The sequence below is a fragment of the Rattus norvegicus genome, chromosome 1, assembly GCF_036323735.1.
Source record: "Rattus norvegicus strain BN/NHsdMcwi chromosome 1, GRCr8, whole genome shotgun sequence".
Taxonomy (NCBI): Eukaryota; Metazoa; Chordata; class Mammalia; order Rodentia; family Muridae; genus Rattus; species Rattus norvegicus.
Genome location: NC_086019.1, coordinates 72,082,366 through 72,100,389, shown reverse-complemented (window position 1 = coordinate 72,100,389; position 18,024 = coordinate 72,082,366).

Genomic DNA, 18,024 nt, shown 5'->3' with positions numbered 1-18,024 from the left:
CTACACCCATTCATATTAAAGGTATTAGAGAAATCAGAGATGGCATTTCCTTTTCTTTTCTTTATTAGATTTTTTAAATTTACATTTCAAAAGTTATTCCCATACCTGGTTTCCCAGACATAAGCCCCCTATCCCATCCCACTTCTCTTCTTCTAAAAGGGTATTCCTCTCACCAACCACCCCTCTTCTCTCCCCCAACAATTCCTTACACTGGGGGTTCAACCTTGACAAGTCCAAGGGCTTCTCCTTCCATTGGTGGCCAACAAGGCCTTTCTCCCCTACATATGCAGTTGGAGCCATCAGTCAGTCCATGTATAGTCTTTGGGTAGTGGGTTAGGCCCTGTAATCTCTGGTTGGTTGGTATGGTTGTTCTTATGAGGTTCCAAGCCACTTCAGCTCCTTAAATCCTTTCTCTAATTCCTTCAATGGATTCCCATTCTGAATTCAGTGGTTTGTTGCTAACATTTGCCTCTGTATTTGACGTACTCTGGCTGTGTCTCTCAGGAGAGATCTATATCCAGTTCCTGTCAGCCTGCACTTCTCAGATTCTTCATCAATATTATCTACCCTTGGTAGCTGTATATATATATATATATATATATATATATATATATATATATATATATATATATATATATGGGGCACATGTGTGGCAGGCTCTGAATGGCCATTCCTTCAGTCTCTGGTCCAAACTTTCCTCCGTATCCCCTCCTATGAATGTTTTTGTTCCCCCTTTAAAGAATAAGTAAAGCATCCCCACTTTGGTCATTCAACTTATTGAGCTTCATGTGGTTTGTGAATAATATCTTCGTTAATTTGAGCTTTGGGCTAATATCCATTTATCAGTGAGTGCATACAATATGTGCTTTATATGATTGGATTATCTCACTCAAGATGATATTTTCTAGTGCATTCCATGTGCCTGTGAATTTCCTGAAGTCATTGTTTTTGACAGCTGAGTAGTATTCCATTGTGTAGATGTACCACATTTTCTGTATCAATTCCTCTCTTGAAGGGCATCTGGATTATGTCCAGCATCTGGCTATTATGAATACAGCTGCTGTGAACATAGTGGAGCATGTGTCTTTGCTGTATGTTGGAGCAAATTTTGGGTATATGCCCAGGAGAGGTAAAGCTGGATTCTCAGGTAGTTGAATGTCCAATTTTCTGAGGAATCTCCAGATTGCTTAGCAGAGTGGTTGTACCAGTTTTCAATCCCCAAAACAGTGGTGGAGTGTTCCTCTTTCTCCACATCCTCTCTAGCATCTGTTGTCATCTGAGTTTTTATCTTAGCCAATCTGATTGCTGTGAGGTAGAATCTCAGGGTTGTTTTGATGTGCATTTCCCTACTTACTAAGGATGTTGAGCGTTTCTTTAGGTACTTCTCAGCCATTCAATATTGCTCAGATGAGAATTCTTATTTTAGGTCTGTTTCCTCATTTTCTTAGGGTTATTTCGCTCTCTGGAGTCTAACTTCTTGAATTCTTTATATATTTTGGATATGAGCCCTGTATCAGAGGTAGGATTGGTAAAGATCTTTTCCTAATCTGTTGGTTGCCGTTTTCTAGTGACAGTGTCCTCTGCATTACTGAAGCTTTGCAGTTTTATGAAGTCCCTTTTGCCAATTCTTGATCTTAGAGCATAAGCCATTGTTGTTTTGTTCAGGAAATTTTCCCCAGTGGCCATGTGATCTAGATTCTTCCTGACTTTTTCTTCTATAAGTTTGAGTGTATCTGGTTTGATGTGGGTGTCCTTGGTCCACTTGAACTTAAGTTTTGTACAAGGCAGTAGGAATGGTCCAATTTGCATTCTTCTACATGCTGACCTATACATAAACCAGTACTATTTGTTGAAAATGCTATCTTTTAGCCATTGGATGATTTTAGCTCCATTGTTAAAGATCAAGTGACTGTGTGGTGTGCGTGGGTTCATTTCTCGGTTTTCCATTCTATTCCACTGATCTACCTGCTATTCTCTGTGCCGATACCATACAATTTTTATCACTATTGCTCTGTAGGACTGCCTGAGGTAAGGGAAAGTTATTCCCACAGAAATTCTTTTATTGTTGAGTATAGTTTTTGCTATCCTGTGTTTTGTTATTCCAAATGAGTCTGCCAATTTCTGTTTCTAACTCTATGAAGACTTGTGTTGGAATTTTGATAGGGATTACAGTGAATCTGTAGATTGCTTTTGGCAAAATGATCTTTATTACTATATTAATCCTGAGAATCCATGAGCATGGAAGTTATTCCTGTCTTCTTAGATCTTCTTCAATTTCTTCAGAGATTTGACGTTCTTGTCATACAGATCTTTCATTTGCTTGTTTATATCACACTGAGGTATTTTATAATATTTGGGACCATTGTGAAGGGTGTCATTTCCCTAATCTCTTTCTCTGTCTGTTTATGCTTTGTGTAGAGGAATGCTACTGAGTTGTTTGAGTTAATTTTATACCCAGCCACTTCGCTCAAGTTGTTTATCAGGCTTAGGAATTCTCTGTTGGAATTTTTGGGGTCACTTATGTATACTATCATATCATCTGCAAACAGTGATATTTTTATTTCTTCCTTTCCAATTTGTATCCCTTTGATCTCCTTTCATTGTCTCATTGCTCTGTCTAGGGCTTTGAATATTATATTGAATAAGTAGGAAGTAAGTAGGAAGCCTTGTCTAGTCCCTGATTTTAGTGGGATTTATTCAAGTTTCTCACTGTTTAGTTTAATGTTAGCTACTGGTTTGTTGTATATTGCTTTTATTATGTTTAGACATGGGCCATGAGTTCCTCATCTTTCCAGTACTTTTATCATAAAGGGGTATTGAATTTTGTCGAATGATTTCAGCATCTAATGAAATGCTCCTTTTTTTCTTTAAGTTTGTTTATATAGTGGATTACATAGATGGATTTCCATATATTAAAAAATCCCTGCTTCCCTGGGATAAGCGTACTTGATCATGATGAATGTTTGTTTTGATGTGTTCTTGGATTCAATTTGCAAGAATTTTATTGAGTATTTTCGCATCTATATTCATAAAGGAAATTGTTCTGAAGTCCTCCCTCTTTGTTGGGTCTTTGTGTTGTTTAAGTATAAGCATAATTGTGGCTTCATAGAAGAAAACTGGTAATTTGGGGAAGAGGTGCTTAGTCCTGTTAGAACTAGATGTCCCAAAGTGTGGGGGCAGGGTTACCCAAGGTATCTTTCCATTGTCTATGGTTAAGGAGAGTGGTAATTGGAGGAAGAATTTCTAAGGGCCGAACTGAGAGGAGATGAAGAAGTTAGGAATGTGACTAGGATGTGATGTGAATTAAAATAAATTAATAAATTATGGAAAGAAAAGAAAAGAAAAAATAATTTTTACTTTCATAATATACTTTGATTATGGTTTTGGCTCTATCTAATTCATCCAGCACCTTACCACATCCCTTTTTACCTGGATCCACCTAAATTTTCCCTCTCATTAGAAAACCATTAGTCCTTTTTGGGATACTAGCATATATAAATATAAACTGGACTAAGATAAATAAAAATTAACTCATAAGAATTAGAAAAAATGTAAGCATTAGGAACCCGAAATGTCATGAAAATTAGAGGCTCATATGTTTACAGTACTAGGAATATCATTAAAACTCTAATATTGGAAACAAAATATATGTGCAAAGACCATTTTGGTTAAAATGAGAAAAGAACAATGGTTTACATTAAAAATTTAGAGGTAAGGGGATAGAACTGGAAGGAAATTTGAGACATGGACTTCCAATGTAGTAATTGAGTTCACTTTCTGTTGTCCATATTGTGTTGGGCATGCAGTCTATCTTGATAGTAGTTTGTTTCGTGATGGAGACACGTTTAAAATAAACTAAATTTTTATTGGAAAGTGGTTATTAAGTAGAGATTGCTAATGGATTAGGGATGGGGTATGTTCACATTTCTTATTTCAGTGCAAGATGATTCTGGAAGACTGATGTAGGCACTTTATCTTTTGTTTCTATCCTTGTGTGTCTATTGTGTGCTATTTCTGTTTATTAAGAAAGGCGTGTTTCTTTGGTGACCTAAACCACCACTGGTACTCTGAATTTCTAATCGTCCCTTTCCTTGGCCTGCCCGGAGATATTTTAAGGAGAGATCACATTTACATTTATGAATCTCACTCTGAGCATTTTATCTGGGTGCTGATGTCCGGATTTCTTCTCTTCTATAGAAGAAAGATTTTCTGATGATGGCTGGGCAATGAATTGTTTTATGAATATAACATAATGCTATTAAAAAGTCATATTATTGTTATTTTTATAAAAGTAATAGCATTTGTTTTCTGGGATATTGGTCTATCTATTGTCTACTCTTGGTCACGCAAAGCATTATTTCCTTGAATTCAAACGCATGGAGTGGGTAAACTAAACAATCATATATTGATTGCTTGTTTACTCCTACAGCAAACCCTGCAATATACACCATAGCTACCGTGTAGACAGGACACCATTGTAGAACAATGGTTTTTATGTTGCCATTACCGTTTCTTCCTTGCTAATATGCACTGTACCTTCCTGCACAAAAAAAAAAAAAAAAACCCACTGGAAAAATGGGTGAAGGCTCTGATTAGGCCCCATCACAAATACTCCATGTTCATTACGTTTTATATGTGTTTTTAGAAATGATGCAGCACTCTAATTTTGGAAGTAGCTTACTATATCAAATATATAGTATATCCCTTTATCAAAACGGTTAATTAGAAGTGGTGCAATCTCTGTAGTAGAAGTTTCATTTGTTAACAATTGAGCTGGTGGGATAGCTGTCTTCCTTATTTGGTTATTTCATCTACATCTGTGTCATAGATTCATATAATTGTAAAATCGTCCACTGTTTTAAATTTCTAGATTATTCAACTGGCATTTACATTTTTTATACTCTTTTTTTTCTTTATTAATTTGAGTATTTCTTATTTACATTTCGATTGTTTTTATCTTTCCCGGTTTCCGGGCCAACATCCCCCTAGCCCCTCTCCCTCCTCTTATATATGGGTGTTCCCCTTCGCATCCTTCCCCCATTACCGCCCTCCCCTCTACAACCACGTTCACTGGGGGTTCAGTCTTAGCAGGACCAAGGGCTTCCCCTTCCACTGGTGCTCTTACTAGGATATTCAATGCTACCTATGAGGTTGGAGCCCAGGGTCAGTCCATGAATAGTCTTTGGGTGGTGGTTTAGTCCCTGGAAGCTCTGGTTGGTTGGCATTGTTGTTCATATGGGGTCTCGGGCACCTTCAAGCTCTTCTAGTCCTTTCTCTGATTCCTTCAATGAGGGTCCCGTTCTCAGTTCAGTGGTTTGCTGCTGGCATTCGCCTATGTATTTGCTGTATTCTGGCTGTGCCTCCTAGAGATCTACATCCGGTTCCTGTTGGCTTGCAGTTCTTTGCTTCATCCATCTTATCTAATTGGGTGGCTGTATATGTATGGGCCACATGTTGGGCAGGCTCTGAATGGGTGTTCTTTCTGGCTCTGTTTTAATCTTTTCCTCCCTACTCCCTGCCAAGGGTATTCTTTTTCCCCTTTTAAAGAAGGAGTGAAGCATTCCCATTTTGATCATCCGTCTTGAGATTCATGTGTTCTGTGCATCTAGGGAAATTCAAGCATTTGGGCTAATAGCCACTTATCAATGAGTGCATACCATATGTGTTTTTATGTGATTGGGTTACCTCACTCAGGATGATATTTTCCAGTTCCCTCCATTTGCCTATAAATTTTATAAAGTCATTGTTTCTGATAGCTGAGTAATATTCCATTGTGTAGATGTATCACATTTTCTGTATCCATTCCTCTGTTGAAGGGCATATGGGTTCTTTCCAGCCTGTGGCTACAATAAATAAGGCTGCTATGAACATAGTGGAGCATGTGTCTTTGTTATATGTTGGGGTATCATTTGGTTATATGTCCAAGAGGGGTATAGCTTGATCATCAGGCAGTTCAATGTCCAATATTCTGAGGAACCTCCAGCCTGATTTCCAGAATAGTTGTACCAGTCTGCAATCCCACCAACAATGGAGGAGTGATCCACTTTCTCCACATCCTCACCAGCATTTTCTGTCACCTGAGTTTTTGATCTTAGCCATTCTCACTGGTGTGAGGTGAAATCTCAGGGTTGTTTTGATTTGCATTTCCCTTATGACTAAAGATGTTGAACATTTCTATAGGTGTTTCTCAGCCATTCGGCATTCCTCCACTGTGAATTCTTTGTTTAGCTCTGAACCCCATTTTTTAATAGGGATATTTTTCTCCCTGTGGTCTAACTTCTTGAGTTCTTTGTGTATTTTGGGTATAAGCCCTCTATCAGTTGTAGGATTGGTAAAAATCTTCTCCCAATCTCTTGGTTGTCATTTTGTCCTAACCACAGTGTCCTTTGCCTTACAGAAGCTTTGCAGTTTTATGAGATCCCATTTGTCGATTCTTGATCTTAGAGCAAAAGCCATTGGTGTTTTGTTCAGGAAATTTATTCCAGTGCCCATGTGTTCCAGATGCTTCCCTAGTTTTTCTTCTATTAGTTTGAGTGTATCTGGTTTGATGTGGAGGTCCTTGATCCACTTGGACTTAAGCTTTGTACAGGGTGATAAGCATGGATCGATTTGCATTCTTCTACATGTTGACCTCCAATTGAACCAGCACCATTTGCTGAAAATGCTATCTTTTTTTCCCATTGGATGGTTTTGGCTCCTTTGTCAAAAATCAATTGACCATAGTTGTGTGGGTTCATTTCTGGGTTTTCAATTCTATTCCATTGGTCTATCTGTCTGTCTCTGTACCAATACCATGCAGTTTTTTATCATAGTTCCTCTGTAAAACTGCTTGAGTTCAGGGATAGTGATTCCCCCAGAAGTCTTATTATTGTTGAAGATAGTTTTACCTATCCTGGGTATTTTGTTATTCCAGGTGAATTTGCAAATTGTTCTGTCTAACTCTTTGAAGAATTGGATTGGTATTTTGATTGGGATTGCATTGAATCTGTAGATCGCGTTTGGTAAAATGGCCATTTTTTTCTATATTAATCCTGCCAATCCATGAGTATGGGAGATCTTTCCATCTTCTGATGTCTTCTTCAATTTCTTTCTTCAGAGGCTTGAAGTTCTTATTGTACAGATCTTTTACTTGGCATTTACTATTTACTTTCTTTCCACACATTCAATTCATTTTCAATTTCTCTACCACTTCACCAAATGTTCTTGAAAGTAGTTTTAATTTTTATTTCCATGGTGACTAAGAATGTAGAAAATTCCTAAAGGTAACACACATTTGAACTTCCTATTCTCAGAATTCTTACTTTTGTACCATTTAAAAATTGAGCTAACTTTTTTTGATGTTAAATTTTTCATTCATTAAACATTACTTATGTTCGGTGTCTATATTATAGTATTTGGAATGGAGTTTGTCTTTTTATTAGATATTTTTGAAATCTGTATTAAACCTTAGTGTGCTATAATTTTGAAATCTAATTGTAGGTTTTCTAATTCATAGAAATTTTTGTATAGTGTAGTGACAGTTGAGGTCCACTGTGATTATACTCATACAATGCATAATTTAACATAAGTCTTTCTATATTTCCAGCTTTATTCCTTTTGCTTTCATTATTTGGTCAATCCACAAGATTATTTTATCCTATTTAAGATTTGTTTTTACAATCCTGTTTTTTATTTATACTTTTATGAAATTGCCTAAGGATTGTTTTTGAATATTAGCATTAGCAGAAAAGGCCAGTGTCTAAATCCAGACAGCCCACAATGAGCACTGGAAAAACATTTTGATTTTCAGGTGTGTTTTTCCATTGTCTTTGGCTGGCCTAGGTGGGTGGGGGTGTGCTCTGCCATGCTGCCATTGTGTACTCTAGAAGACAGGTCTACATTTCCCCTTTCGTTTTTTTCTTGGCTAGTAAGTCCTAAGTGTAGCCTGGAAGAAGATGAAAAGGTCAACTTTGAAGGGAAGCTCAAAGGAAGAATATAGTCTTGGTAGCACAGTAACAGAGTGAGAATCAGTTATTGGGTTAATGGGGGAGGGGAGCAGGGAGCTGCATCTCCTTTGCCAAAGGGCATAGAGGCTCTGGGAGGCAGGACTTGGGAAGTTTGACCACGCTTACACCATATGACTGAAGGCAGGGTGTTGGACTTTGGGAAGCCACAGGAATACCACTCCTGGAGTGTGAAGCACGATCTGGAGTGCTAGAACAGTCAGCCTGAGTGGTTCGTAGTTCCTAGGCCTTCAGGGAGACCCAGGGCCATCTGGTTCCCAGAGTCGGGGTCTGCTGGCAGGATCCTGCTCAGGGCCCAGGTAAAAGGAGGGAACTGTAGCTGATCCCACGGTGGGAGTCCTTTGGCTTGTGGGAGATTGACTGTAAGCTTGGGTTTAATGGCGGCCACAGCTAGGTGCTCAGGGAGGCCTTCTATGGAAGAGTAGTCGGTGGATTTATAGGCGAAGTCCTTCTCTACAGCTCCTGCAGGCAGCTCCAGCTCGAAAAAGACAGTTCTTGGTTCCAAAGCTTTTATTTGTCATGGAAGAAAGTGGATGAATAAAACCTTATCCCAATGTCTCAGGGTGGGCCTGAGACTAAAACACTTGCAGAAAAGCGAATTGGCTAGGCTTCCAGGCCTTTAGGTACCTCATTATAAGGAAGATCTGTCTATTGCTAGTAGGGGGACATGGTAGGGAGGCTTAGATGTGTCCTAATCCTCTTTGTAGGGGCCCCAAGGCTTCCATGGCTTTGTTAATTGCCCTCAAATCTTGTAGCACCAGCTGTTCTCCAACCAGCTGTGTTAGGACTCTATGCTTCTCCCTTGATTGAGACCACTGTGGGTCCCAGATGGCTTCACTGCAGAGCTCATCAAGGCAAGGAGTATTAAATCTTTTTTTTTTTTTTTTTGTTCTTTTTTCCGGAGCTGGGGACCGAACCCAGGGCCTTGTGCTTCTTAGGCAAGCGCTCTACCACTGAGCTAAATCCCCAATCCCATTAAATCTTACAATGTTCCCTAGAATTGGGTGTGATTTCGAGGAAGGTTTTTTGCATCTCCTTGGATATTACTTTCTTTATAGGTAAAATCCTCTAATTTAAGATGGTCTCTTTCTGATTAGGTGGTGAGAATTACCTCTAAGTCTTGTAATATATCTCTTCCTTGCTGTATTGGGGGAGGTAAAGTAAGGGGAGAGGCAGGTGGAAGCTCCTTTGTTGTTTTTTGATTGTTTGTTTGTTTCATTATGTTTTGTTTTTTAATGGAACCCTGACCTTGAGTGGGAGAGGGAGGGGTAGAGGAGCAGACCACTTGTTTGGAGTCTCTCCTGAAGCATAAGTAGATGCTGGTGGTTTTTTAGGATCCTGATATTTGAGCTCGTCTGACTGAGCAGGTTCAGTAGCTGTGTTGCTATCAGACTCTCCTATTTTAGATTGTCCTATGCATTGCCGAATTGCTGCTAAGATCAGCAAAATTCACGGAAGGGTGGTTATCCTTGTTGGGTATCTCTGTTTTTCATGAGAGAAGCTACTCCGATCCATGAGTCTAGGCTATAAATATGGTCATTGGCCATACATGGCACTATCTGGAGGACTTTCTTCCAAAAGAAGGAGGTTTGGTTTTGGCTATATTTTTATTTCACAAAATTTTCCATGTTTGACAATATTTCCAGCTAACATATTAAGTCCAGGAGGAATTTTAGCCTTTAGACATCTGTCCTCTTTTCCCTAACTGGTTTGATGCAGGCTAAGCAAACAGTCAATACTGGATGAATATGAATTGGTTATCAGAGAACACTAGAGCAATGTGAATAATTGAATATGTTTCTAGACTAAGATATGAGTGTTTTTAGAAAACACAACAATAGGGCTGGAGAGATGGCTCAGCGGTTAAGAGCACCTGAGAACTCTTCCAGAGGTCCTGAGTCCAACTCCCAGCAACTACATGGTGGCTCACAACCATCTGTAAAGAGATCCAATGCCCTCTTCTGGTGGATCTGAAGACAGCTACAGTGTACTTATATATAATAAATGAACAAATAAAAAAAATAGAATTTAAAAAAAAACCACAACAACAAAAATTCTCCCCACATTTTCTAGCTTGGAATTTCTAGAAATGAGTAGATGATTACATATGTTCTATTTTAAAATCCTAATGCATTTCTGTTGGATAATAAGTACCATTTTTTTGTTTTTGTATCAGATTTTTTAATTTATATTTCAAATGTTTCCTGTCCCATTCCCAGTTTTCCTGTCCACAAATCCCTTATCCCACTTCCCTCCCCTCCTTCTATAAGAGTGTTCCCTCACTCATCTACCCAGTTTTTCCCCCCTCTCCACCCTGACATTCCTCTAAACTGTGGAGTCCAACCTTGGCAAGAGCAAGGGCATTTCCTCCCATTGGTGCCCAACAAGTCCCTCTGTAAGACTTGAGAAAAGCGCTCCAAGACCTATGTTCAGGATGTCCAACTTACTAGACACAGAGATGGAGATCGATGTAAAAAAAGGATGTCTACTGATCCAGTGCACTGAGGTCATTCTGCAGTCATGGTAGAGGCAACCCCCAAGAACAGAGGCACACAGTTTTTATGCCTTTTAGGAGTACATATTACATCAGTAAGTTTACAGTTTGAACTTATTGGCTCAGCATATTGACCTTTAAATCTATTGGCTAGTAAATATAAGACACACATTCACCTCCATCAGGGAGGTAGCTCCCAGCAGGGAGCTATCTTTGGCATGCAGAGGGGGTGGTGCTGGAGTTCCTGCCCCTACTTCAGTTGTGACACTTCTTTTTTTTTTTTTTTTTTTTTATTAACTTGAGTATTTCTTATATACATTTCAAGTGTTATTCCCTTTCCCGGTTTCCGGGCAAAATCCCCCTCCCCCCTCCCCTTCCTTATGGGTGTTCCCCTCCCAACCCTCCCCCCATTGCCGCCCTCCCCCCATAGTCTAGTTCACTGGGGGTTCAGTCTTAGCAGGACCCAGGGCTTCCCCTTCCACTGGTGCTCTTACTAGGATATTCATTGCTACCTATGGGGTCAGAGTCCAGGGTCAGTCCATGTATAGTATTTAGGTAGTGGCTTAGTCCCTGGAAGCTCTGGTTGCTTGACATTGTTGTACTTTTGGGGTCTCGAGCCCCTTCAAGCTCTTCCAGTTCTTTCTCTGATTCCTTCAACGGGGGACCTATTCTCAGTTCAGTGGTTTGCTGCTGGCATTCGCCTCTGTATTTGCTGTATTCTGGCTGTGTCTCTCAGGAGCGATCTACATCCGGCTCCTGTCGGCCTGCACTTCTTTGCTTCATCCATCTTGTCTAATTGGGTGGCTGTATATGTATGGGCCACATGTGGGGCAGGCTCCGAATGGGTGTTCCTTCAGTCTCTGTTTTAATCTTTGCCTCTCCCTTCCCTGCCAAGGGTATTCTTTTTCCTCATTTAAAGAAGGAGTGAAGCATTCACATTTTGATCATCAGTCTTGAGTTTCGTGACACTTCTTGAATAGGGTGTTTACTCAGCAAATTCTTCTGAAGTTCCCAATCACCTGATGTTTTCTAAGATAGCTTTGATCTGCTTGGTTCTAACATTCCACACCTCCTCTGCTACATATGCAGCTGGAGCCATGGGTCTGTCCATGAGTACTATTTGGATGGTGGTTTAGTCCCTGGGAGCTCTGCTTGGTTGGTATTGTTATTCTAATAGTTAATAACCCCTTCAGCTCCTTCAATCCTTTCTTTAACTCCTCCAATGGGGACCCTGTAGTGCAAGGGCACATATATCCCTGGTCCAGGGGAATTTTTTTTACAGGACAGGGAGTTGTCCATGACAGAAAAGAGGAGAAATGTGTTGGCCAATGGGATCATTCCCTTGGCCTATTGGCTTTGTGGGATTCTACCGAGGTCCAAAACACAAAGCCTTCCCCAAGATTTAAGACCTGTCAGCCAACCTATGGCTTTTAAGTGGCTACTGCATTATCAGGTTTTCTATTTGTTTTAAGGAGAAGTTAAATAGATAGACTTTGTCAATGCCCATTATGTGCTGTCAGAATTTAAACGGGATAGAGGGACTGTCTGCCAACACCAGAGAGTAGCTCTGGCCAGGAGACTTTGTAAGAATCTGTTGGAAGACCCCCACTCAATAAGGCCACAGAGACCCAGAATCGCTATAATCTGGAAGAGGTTTATTGTTCCAATGAATGATAGGGTCCCCAAACTCCCAGGCAAGAGGAGACCCCAAGCTCACAAAACACACTTTATTAACATTTTGGCGGGGAATTGAGCAGTCGGCTGAGCTGGAAGACTGGGATTGCTTACCCTGAGGAACATTTAAAATTATTGGTCAACTCGAATAGGAAGGTTGTCTTCTTCATTTGACCCTGTCCTGCCCAATGTTTTTGTGTATGTGTTCTTTTAAAGTTATGCTAAAAATCTAGAGAAATGAAATCAATTCTCTTAGAAGCTTTTAGTCTTTGGACCTTGACTAGAGATAGTTTACAGCCTAGACATGAGAGAGAATGTGTTTATAAAAACTGTCTTCGAGGACTCTCTGGAGATGCTTTGGTGAAAGAGAAGGAAAATGAGCTTAAGCTTTTTTGGAGCTCTCCTAAGGACAGAAGGAGATCAGAGTCTTCCTGCCTCCTTCGTGGCTCCTATTGGAGAAAAGCTTATTTCTTGTTCTGGGTACTTTAGATGGGATATCTGGGTCCCCTTGGTGGGAAACCATCTTGTTCTTTCCCTCTAGGTCTTGTGTCTGTCCTTAGTGAACCAAGGTGACCATGTCTCTCAGTTTATTTCTCTGGTTTTTGTTTGTCTCTCACACACAAAAATCTCTGATAAGGTGCTTCTCTTAAAATTACTGCTAGAAAAAGTGAGAATTGTGTTTGGTCTAAAGATTAAAGATATGTGTAGACGTTTCATTTTGTTTCTGACTCATTTTAAAAGTATAAATATGTTCTACATGCCTTGGATATAGATTACTGGATTTTAAAGTTATTGGGTATGTTTAAAAGTTTGTAACATTGGTAACCATATGTTAGATAAAAACTGGTAACTTGGTTAGAGTAATTCTAGACAACACGTAGAATGAGCCAACAGAGGAAAACAGGTGTTTAAAGGTTGCTCTAACTTTTGTAATACTTTGTACACTTCTTATCCTAAAAACTACTTATAAAAGATAAAATTTTGAGAAGTATATTTTTGAGGTATTGGAGGCTACACTGTTGTGCGTTCGTGTACAGGAATTGGCATTCAAACTTTATGGCCTGAGGGATGGACTGGTACTTTAGGAGAGATTGGATTTTGGAGACTAGATTGTTGGTGGTTGAATTTTGCTTTCCAAAGTTTTGGTTATCGTCTGGATTGCAAAGATTCTGGTTAAAAATTGGCAGTGTTCCAATAGCTGCAGTTTGCAGTTTGATAAAAAAACAGGCTCAAGATTCTAACACACACATATTTGTAATTAAGAAAAAAATCAAAGAGTTAGAGATTGTTACAGGATTTATGAAGGGTTGTTGAGGCTATGGAACTTGTAAGAACATTACATACAACCTGTTTGTTTACTTTAACTACCAATTCAAGACATATACAGAGTATTATAGCTTTGGAGGATTGCTTTTATGTTGTTTCTTTATGTCCTGATGACTGTGAAAGGTTTTCATTTAGTTGAGTTTGATTATAATTTTGGAGAGCCCGTGAAGTGATCTCATTGGAAAGTTTTGCCTCAACGAATCACTTATGGCCCTACATTATGTAAAAAATTGTCGCTGCTTCAATAAAGAAGTTTAGGACTTTGAATCTTTCAGTGTATATTTTTCATTATATGGATATTTTATTAGCTAATCCCTCTGAAAGAGTTTTACTACAATTCTTTGCTCTTATACAAAAAAACTTTTAAAATTTGTGGAGTAGTTGTTGCTCCAGATAAAGATTCAAAGGTAATATCCTGTTTAATATTTTAGACATCAGTTATATTCTAAATAAACTGTGGCACAAAAAGTTCAAGTAAGTAAAGATAGTTTACTTTAAATTATTTTTAAAAGCTTCTAAGAGACTTTAATTGGTTAATTAGCTAAGACCTCAACTTAAGTTCACCACAGGAGGACTTAAGCATTTGTTTGTTATCCTCAAGGGAGATGCAAATTCTAATTCCTCTAGACAATTAATTGGTGAAGGAGGGATAGCTTTGCAGAAGGTAGAGAAAGCTAAGTGTTAACAACAGATACATTAATTATATAGACTATGGTCAATTGTTGGTTGTTTGTACTCTCTTGTACTCCTTTGACAAAAGAGACTATTACTATGGAGTCATTCATCCACTCCAAGTTAATTTAACTCCCTATTATAAAGCTGTATTTGTGTTATTATAGAATTGTAGGATAGAGTCACGGAAGTATTTTGGCAAAGAAACTGATGAAATATTTATACCTTATTACAAACAACAATTTAATTGGTTATTGTGGAATACTGAGATTTGGTCACTTTGCCTTGAAATACACCCATTTTTGGATAAAAAAAGTTCTAGAAAGCAGAGATTATTACAAGATTTAAGAGAAATTAACAAAACTATGATGCCCATGAGACCTTCTCAGTCTGTTCCTCTTTTCTTGTGGCTATACTCACCCCCAAAAATGGCATATGACACTTATTGCCTTAAAATATTGTTATTTTACTATCCCACTAGATCGTAAAGATTGTAAAAGGTTTGCTTTTAAATTTCCTTCCATAAATTTTCATGAGCTTTCTCCTTGCTGTCATTGGGTTGCGTTACTTCAGGAGATGGCCAATAGTCCTACTATGTTTCAGGTGTACATGGCCTGTGCCTTAAAGCCTTTGTGGCAAAAGTATCCACAGTTATGTGTGATACTGATTATTGCTCCAATAGATAAATAATACTGCCTATGATAAACTTTACAAATACATAAGAAATTTCATCTTAATGTTAATTTTTTGAGGTTTCCCTGTACAGTAACTCAAGAACAAACAGCCCAAATATTCAGTCAATGTCTTCAGAATACCCATTTATTTCCTCTCCCAATTTGGGAGTTAAATCAAGATGATTACAGCCTAATGATATTTGACAAATGTTAACCATATTATTGAGATTCCTTATGACTCTTAATTGTAAGGAATTACTATCAAATAGTTATAAAACAGGTATTATAAAACTTTAAAACAATGTCTTAATTAAAAAAGGGGGGAGTTATATCCTTATATGCCAGATAATTATTGAATAATGCTCTTTTTATTTTAAATTTTAAAATTTGGATGCCAAGGAACCCTCTGAGTGTTTATGGCACTCTGTGCCATATACTTAATCTAGGTAAAATGGAAGGATCCACATATTGGGATATGGAATGATCCTGTTCAGGTATTTATAGTGGAGAAAAAGGCATTTTCTTGTTTTTTTCTGTACATTGCTACAGGAATGTGCTAGCTGCCAGAGTGAATGCTGAGACATGCTAATCTGGGAAAAAGAATGATGTTGACTGTGAACTTGCTGAGGGCCCTGACAATGTTGACAAGGAAGCTGTTTTGGACAAATTATTTCTGACCCATTTTTGCTTGCCTATATCCCAGATTTGACAAGGTGCCTTGCTTCAAGATTTTAGATCTTGTGGGACAGAGAACATGGAGACTGTAATATGCCTTCAGAAATTCAAAGAGAGGTTATGACTCTTCTCTTTCTTTTATTGTGACAAGTTATACTGACTTGTCAAGCCAATATTGAAAATAACAGTTTTCATTTGAAAGGTTGGTTCTAGACATTTTCAGAGATATTTAAGGATGGAAATTAATCAACATAATTCACTACATAAGCAATCTTAAGGAGAAAAATAGGAACATTTTATTAGAATCTGAAAAATCATTTGACAAAATTCAATAACCATTCATAATAAAAGTCTTAGAAAGATCAGGAATTCAAGATCCATACTTAAATATAGTAAAAGAAATATACATGAAGCCAATAGACAACATCAAACTAACTGGAGAGAAACTTGAAACAATTCCACTAATATCAGGGCCTAGAGGAGGCTCCCAAATCTCTCCACACTTACTTAATATAGTACTTGAAGTTCTAGACAGTGCAAGTAGACAGCAAAAAGAGGTCAATTGGATATGAATTGGAAAGGAATAAGTCAAAATACCGCTATTAGCAAATGATATTTTGACTATATAAGTGACCCCAAAAGGTCCAGCAGAGAATTCTACAGCTGATAAAAAACTTAAGCAAAGTGGGTGAATTTAAATTAACTTAAACAAATCAGTAGTCTTCCTCTACTCAAAGAGTAAACAGGCTGAGAAAGATATTAGGGAAATGACATCCTTCACAGTAGTCACAAATAATATAAAATACATCGGTTTGACTTTAACCTAGCAAGTGAAAGATCTGTGTGACAGGAATTTCAAGTCTTTAAAGAAAGAAATCAAAGATCTCAGAAGATGGAAAAATCTCCCATGCTCATTGCTTGGCAGGGTTTATATAATAAAAATGGCCATTTTCCCAAAAACAATCTACAATATCAATGCAAACCGCATCAAAATTTGAACTCAGTTCTTCATAGATTTAGAAAGAGCAATTTGCAGATTCATTTGAAAAAGCAATAAACCCAGTATAGTGAAAACTATTCTCAAAATAAAAAATCTTCTTGGGAGAATTAGCATCCTTATTATCAAGGTGTATTACAGAGAAATAGTGATAAAAACTGTATGTTATTGGAGACAGATCAATGGTATGGAACTGAAGACCCAGAAATGAACCCATACACCTGTGGTCACTTGGTCTTTGACAAAGGAACTAAAACTTTACAATGGAAAAAAATACAGCATTTTTAACCAATGTTGTTGGTTCAACTGGAGGTCAGCATATAGAAGAATACAAAATGACTCATTTTTATATCCTTGTACATAACTCAAGTTCAAGTGGATCAAAGACCTCCACATAAAACCAGATGCACTGAAACTAATAGAAGAGAAAGTGAGGAAGAGCCTTGAACACAGAGGTACAGGGAAAACTTTCCTAAACACAACACCAGTGGCTTATGCTCTAAGATCAAGAATCATCAAATTGAACCTTGGACAATTGAAAGCTTTTGAAAGTAAAAGGACACTGTCATTAGGACAAAATGGCAACCAAGAGACAGGGTAAAAGTCTTTACCAATCCTACATCTGATAGAGGGCTATTATATACAAAGAACTCAAGAAGTTAAACAACAGAAAATGAAATAATCCTATTACAATGAGGTACAGAGCTAAACGAAGAATTCTCAACTGGGGACTACTGAATGGCTGAGAAGTACCTAAAGAAATGTTCAACATCCTTAGTCACCAGGGAAATGCAAATCTTAACAAACCTAAGATACCTCCTCACACCTTTCAGAATGGCTAGCACCAAAAATACAGGTGATAGTTGAGGCTGGCCAGGATGTGGAGAAATAGGGACACTCCTCAATTGTTGTTAGGATTGCAAGATGGTACAACTACTCTGAAAATCATTCTGCTGGTTCCTCAAAAAAAAAAAAAAAAGAAAGAAAGAAAAGAAAAGAAAAGAAAGTAGAAATAAGTAATACCTTGGAACCAGCTCTACCACTCCTGGGCATACACCCAAAAGATGCTTTGATATATAACAAGGACAAATGCTCCAATCTGGTCATAGCAGCCTTTTTCATAAAAAACAGAAGCTGGAAGAATTTAGATGTCCTTCAATAGAAGAATGGATTCAGAAAATCTGGTACATTTACAAAATGGAGTACTACTCAGCTATTAAAAACAATGAGTGGGGTTCAGGGTTTAGCTCAGTGGTAGAGTACTTGCCTAGCAAGCGCAAGGCCCTGGGTTCCGTCCCCAGCTCCGAAAAAAAAAAAAAGAAGAAAAAGAAAAAAGAAAAAAACAATAAGTACATGAAATTCGTGGGCAAATGTATAGAACTACAGAATATCACCCTGAGTGAGGTAACCCAGTCAACGTGACAAACATGATATGCACTCACTGATAAGTGAGTATTAGCCCAAACATTAGAATACCTAAGAAAAATTCACATATAAGAAACCCAAGAA